Source organism: Pygocentrus nattereri, chromosome 21 (assembly GCF_015220715.1).
Source record: "Pygocentrus nattereri isolate fPygNat1 chromosome 21, fPygNat1.pri, whole genome shotgun sequence".
NCBI classification, from domain to species: Eukaryota; Metazoa; Chordata; class Actinopteri; order Characiformes; family Serrasalmidae; genus Pygocentrus; species Pygocentrus nattereri.
In genome coordinates, this window is record NC_051231.1 from 21,465,451 (window position 1) to 21,471,450 (window position 6,000).

Here is a 6,000-nt window from a genome sequence, read left to right on the forward strand (position 1 = left end):
CACACATACACAAAGCTTTCAGTGGCACCCCACAGCAGCCTTATTTTGCGAGCACTCCGGCCGCGGAATTTCAATGCGACACCAAGCACGCCCCTCTCTCGCTGCTGCCAAGTTGATGGAAAAAATCAGCACCGCTCTATTATGTGCACAGCATGCCGACGACAACTGGCACGCAGTGACGGCAGAGAAAAGAAAAAAAAACAAAAACATCTCCAGAACTGATCTCTGCACGGCACGACTTGAGGTATCCTTGGAACACTGGCTAGTTTTTCCACTCAGTGTTAAGCGTCAGTGTCTGAGTGTTATATCAGAACTATTCATTAAGGTATTTGTCTTTCCTGTCTCTTCTCCTGCCATGTAGTTCCATCCCCTAGCCATCGCTGACTCGATACAGACTGCAGTGCAGCTCTAAATGCGCGCTGTGTAAACGCTCTCGCAGGAGTTGCGTATTCAAGTTAAGAAAGCAAGCGGTAAACTTCCTTACCATCACATGACACGGAACATCTATGTGCATCACAGGCGCTTTCTCGTCTTCTGCTCTTCCTCTCTTCTTTCCTCTGGCTTTTTTTGTTGCCTTCTTTTCCAGTCAACCTGTCTTCTTTTTCACGACGCCGCCTTTACCACCTCTCCCAGGATTACGCTTACAGACCTGTCTTTAGCCCCCGACCTAAAGCACTGTGTCTTTATTACTGACACTGTGTAGGCGTGCTACAGAGGATGGATCTGTGCTGCTCTCTCCGTTCACTCGCTCTCTCTCTCTCTCTCTCTCTCTCTCTCTCTGTGCGACTGTTACTGTCAGCGGCTAGCCTGCTTGAGCGGCGTAGACAAAGTGGAGGCAAATACCCCCCCCCCCGTTCCCTCTCTCTCTCTCTCTCTCTCTCTCTCTCTCTCTCTCTATTTCCCCACCTTACCCTCTCACAAGTCACTATCTCTTGTTCTGTCCATTTCTCCCCCTCTCTGCAGCCTCTGTTTTTCCTCCTTGTTCATCTCTCTTTCTCTCTCTCTCTCTCTCTCTCTCTCTCTCTCTCTCTCTCTCTCTATGTGTGTTAGACAGCGATGTGAAACCCGCTATTTCACTGTCACTTGCTCCTTTGCCGCCAAAACAGGGCTGCAATTGTCCCTCGTTTCCACGGCGATGCAGCAGATTTGAGTTCAATGCCCCCCAACACCCCCCCCCCCCCCCCCCCCCCCCCCAGCTTTTTCCAAGAAGAAGCTTCTTGGAAGGCACTCATATGACTTCCATAAAAAGACTCCGATTAAGCCAAGCTTTCATCATCGATTGTATGATCTCTGCTTTAAATAAGCGAATAATATGTGCTGTACAGCCACATCTGTTCTGCAACATCTACAACATGGTGTCCTAATGACTAACCCTATACAAGCGCACCTTCCCTGTTCTTTGAAACGCCTGCTTGCTTCCACTCACTGACCACTTTCCCAATACGTAGGTCCACTACATGGATCAGAAACAAGTGCAGCTCATCTGTTGTCATAGTCATCTATTCATAACTGGTTGCAGAGCTGCTGTTGGCCTTTTGGGTGGTGGATCATTCTTAGTACAGCTGCGACAATGATATGTTGGTATCCAAAGGGCCAGACAAGATCTCATAACAAGAATGTCTGGGGACAACTTGTCACACTTTGGTGCTGGATTGTGGTGAAATCCGTAGCAAACAAGGGTACGTCTCCTCTAAGACATGCCCCCAAAGTCCTTCAGTCCAACAGTCATGAACCCTTGTCATGGGGATCTACCTTTCCGTGGCATCTAGTTTTAACCACAAATGACCACACCCGCTCCAGATCACTTAGCCAGAAGTTCTTGGCTGGATGTAGTAGTGTGCAAGCGAGAGTGCAGGTTAGACACAGGCTGGAACCAAACTCTAGATCTTTAGGAGGAAGATTCGCTCAATAACACCACCAAAATAAGCTTGCTTGCAAAATGCTATCTTTGGCTGACAGAACTTGCAGGGAGCTTTTCCCCATGGAAGAAATAACATTTATTTTTGCTGCATATAATGTGTTTTCCACAGACATGACACACATCTGCATGCTTAACTGGAGTTTTTTGTGGGGACTTTTCAGCCATGCTAATTTACATTACATCTATGAGCTAACAACGACCTTGTAATCCACTGGACTCATGAAACATTGGTCGTGTCTTAAAGTGATGGTTGCAGGGTACAAGGTCTCCCGAAGGTCTCCGCTAATTTTTGCATGGCAACAGATGTGCTAGTCTCAGTACACCAAAGAAAGGTTGTATAATGAAGTGACTGCAAGTAATCTGTTCCATTAGTTACTGGCCATTTACTCATATTTAATGGCAGTGTATGAACTGCATTAGTCAAGATAAACAGCCTTTGAAAAGGCAACATTGTCCATATGTCGTCCTAGGAACTGCTTTCACATTGCGGGGTGGAAGTTGCACAAAAAGTGCCTACTGCTGATTAATGCATGTTTCCTGGGATATAATATCTGTCTGTTCTGTCTCTGCTCTCTTATGATGTCATAAAATGAAAAAAAAAACAGCAACAAGAAGCCTTTCAACATTAAAGGTTTCACTGTAGATTCATAATTGTCAGACTTTTTTTATCGATATGACATGAGAGTCTTATTCTATTTTACAGAGCTGATGGAAATGCAGCCAGATTTATTTTTTTTTATGTTTATTTTTTTGAATGTTTCAGCTATTGGCTTGAATTATTGTGACAGCTGGACAGAACCCTGGCTAAAAATGAGACTTGAGCTTTTAAATCTGGTCATAGATCAGACATCTCATGAGTGTTCCTGCAACTGTAATGAGAACATGTTGATTGGAATTTGTACTGTAGCATCGGCACCTTTATTAGCTTACTCACACCTACAGTGGCTGAGCATGAGCTTGGTGGCTAGCTTGGGGACTAAACAATAGTGAGGTAACCAATTCAGCAGGTTTTCATGTGAAGATAAGTTAAATGACCTCTTTTAGCTGCCTTAGATGTCTTCTCTTGGCATGAAGACATTTTCACTGTTCATGCAGGTGCTTATAGGAACAACCATGTTACAGTGTGTTTGTGGTTACAGTCTGAGCATGTACAGCTTGGCCAAAAGATTGCTCAGCTTTGACCCGGACCGTGGTCAGTATCCTCATGACTGTGGAAAGAGCAGATCAGCATGATTCCTGACGTTCTCAACCATCTCTCTGTGTGAAGAGACTTCATACGAGGCTGAATCACAGAGCGTGTTGGATCACAGTTCGGCCAGCTCTGCTGTCTGGGGCCAATTTGGCCCCTTTTCTCTCAGCGTCGCTTGGTGAAGGAGTGTTTGGTTGATAACATGTGCTTCACTATTTCTGCTCTGATGTCTATTTGAACAGACAAAAGAAGCTTTGCTCCTTGGCCGGAGTAGCCGGTGACTTCTTTGAGGCTCAGAGAGCAAAAGTGAGAGAGGAAGTAAGAGAGAAAGAGGGAGGGAAAGAGAGAAGGAAGACAGAGAGAGAAGAAAAAGAAAGAAGTCAGGAAAGAGCGTGAGAGAGAGGGAGATAGAAAGTAGAGAGGAAGAAAGAGAAAAGGAGGGAAGGAGAAAGGGAGGAATGAAAAGGGAAGGAGAAAGATAGGAATGTGAAAGAAAGGAAGAAAAAGGTGGGAAAGAGGGGGAAACAGGAATGAAGAGAGAATGAGGGATGGGGAGTGAGAGGGAGAGGAAGAAAGAAAGAAGAGAGGAAGAAAGAAATCTAGTGAAGGAGAAAGGAAGGAAGAACGAGAGAAGGAGAAAAGGAAGGAACATGAAAGAATGAGGAAAGGGGAGTAAAAGGAAGAGAGAGGAGATAGGAATGGAGAAGAAAAGAAAGGAAGAATGGGAGATAGAAAAGCAAGAGGGAAAGTGGAAGCAAGAGAAAGAAGAAAAGAGTTAAGCTTAGTGAAGGAAAGGAACAAAGAGTAGTTAAGGAGAGTGGAAGGAAGAGAGAATGAGAGAAAGTAAAGGAAGGAAGGAGATATGAGAAAGGAAGAAGGGGATGAAACGGAAAGAAAGAGAAAAAAGGAGAGATGGAGTAAAAGCTGTATAGAGAGAAGGAGACGGTGTGGTGCTCAATGGGGTGAGGGGAGTGTAGAAATTGAATGGCGTCAGGGCCGGCTCCATGCTGCACGGTTGACAAACCCATGCTTAACCCCGGCCTCTCCTCCACCCTCCATATTTCTCCCTCCTGTTTGGACGGAGGCCGCAACAGGAATGCTTTATTCCACGACAAGTGTGGCAGAGCGAAATTGAATGGTGGAGGCCTTATTTCATTCTTGTTTTAGATAGCTTTGAGCGGTGGTTCGTGACTCTGCGCCAGGGAAAATGATTTCCAAGGCCAATGAGGGTATAGCGGGGCTTTGCTCTGTGTTATAAACTCACACCCGTCCCTTCTTTTCCAGCATTGCCATCTCAAGCACGTAATGCAAAACTTGGTGCTGGTTTTAGGTGACCAGATGTCCCTGTTTTCTGGGGACACTCCCCATTTTTGGTGGCCTGTCTCCAGCTGGAGATGTTCCTGGAAATGTCAGTTTTTAACTGTGAGTTAAAAACGATCCAGAAAGTCTTAAGAAAGACCTGGCAGCAGTGCCGATGGGCAGACAACAGAGGGAGCTGGCTGCTGCTATCTGCTAACCACTTCTACCACTTGCTTGCCTAGTTTTAGAGAATACTGCTGTGTAAAACACGACCAGAAGCTAGCAAGTGTCAAAACATTGCACAATGCCACAAATGTCTTATCAAGACATAAGGTCACCCAATTTTTGAAAGCAGGGGTGGTGTTATGGGTCTTGACTCGTACTATCAGGTGATAGGTAGGCTGATTTGTATAGGCATACAATGTACTTGGATCTGGGCTACCATGCAATCCAAAAATAAGTGCAACATCTTTTGAATTGCGTCACTTTTTCAGCGATCTACATATGACATATGCCATATGTTGATAGCAGCTGTCTCTGTGTTTCTAGAACTGGAGCTAGCCCAGGGGTATGTTTGGGGGTCTGGCTATTGGGCTATTAGTTTCACTCACCATGATATGCTACTGTATGATTTTATGACACTGTAGTTAGGTAGTTAGTTCCCAGTTTTATCAGTTGGCCTTCACATTAATTTATTACAGTACAACAGTTACTAAGTACAGTTGCTATGTATTACAACAGTTACTATGTATTACAAAATACATTAAACTGGAACTTATAGATATAAACATTGGATACTGGATATTGGACCACCAAACTGGAAATGATGTAGGTTTTCAGTTCAGAAATCTGGTCACCTTAGTCTGGTTTCATGAAAGATTTCCAAAGAAAAAAACTCATTTAGGATCTTAAGATGAACACTGAGAATTGTAAGAAAGAGTGGTAACACTTTACTGTAAGGTACGGTTAATAAGGATACATGACACCTACATAAGCTTGTCATGGCCACTGACATAACCCCACAAGTGTTTATAAATGCTTTTTCCAATAGGTGTCATCTTTCATAAAGATTTCCTTAGCTAACTTTGATCAAAATTGGCAAATATAACATTTAAAGTGATTGAAACCTAACGCTAACCTTAGCCTCAGCTCAAACCCTAAACCTAAACACTGGATGTAAATTCCTCCTGGAGCCATAGGTAGTGCTGTCACATCGTCACAAGACAGGTCTGGGTCTGCTCCTCCATATAGCCTCCACTCTTCTGTGAAGGCTTTTCCTTCGATTTTAGAAAGGAAAGGTTTCTCTTTCCTGAAAATGGGATAAACCATGGAAAACAGATTCTATGAAAATATCACCTTGCCATCATCTATGGAGACTGCATGCTTGGTTTTCTGTAGTAGGGACAGCTAGTAACAAAAACTAATGCATTACAAATGACTAATTACTTCTCACAAACTGTAACGGAATGATTTTTTAAAAAATGATCTCATTGCTCATTACCTCTACATCACTCTGTAAAACACACACATATCTATACCAACTGACAAATACAAAGGAAAACTCAATCGTCCTTTCAGTACTTCATTTAGA

General features: G+C 43.8%; 1 protein-coding gene across 2 annotated transcripts in view; it reads right to left on the reverse strand.

Moving 5' to 3' along the window:
• The window catches only part of lrrn2 (leucine rich repeat neuronal 2), an 86,095-nt gene extending 85,272 nt beyond the window's left edge, over positions 1-823 (reverse strand). For both annotated transcript variants that reach the window (XM_017694719.2, XM_037532350.1), the window contains exon 1: positions 485-823. The gene's annotated coding sequence lies outside the window, so the exon portion shown is untranslated. The remainder of the gene's footprint in view (positions 1-484) is intronic.
• Positions 824-6,000: the final 5,177 nt, after the last annotated feature.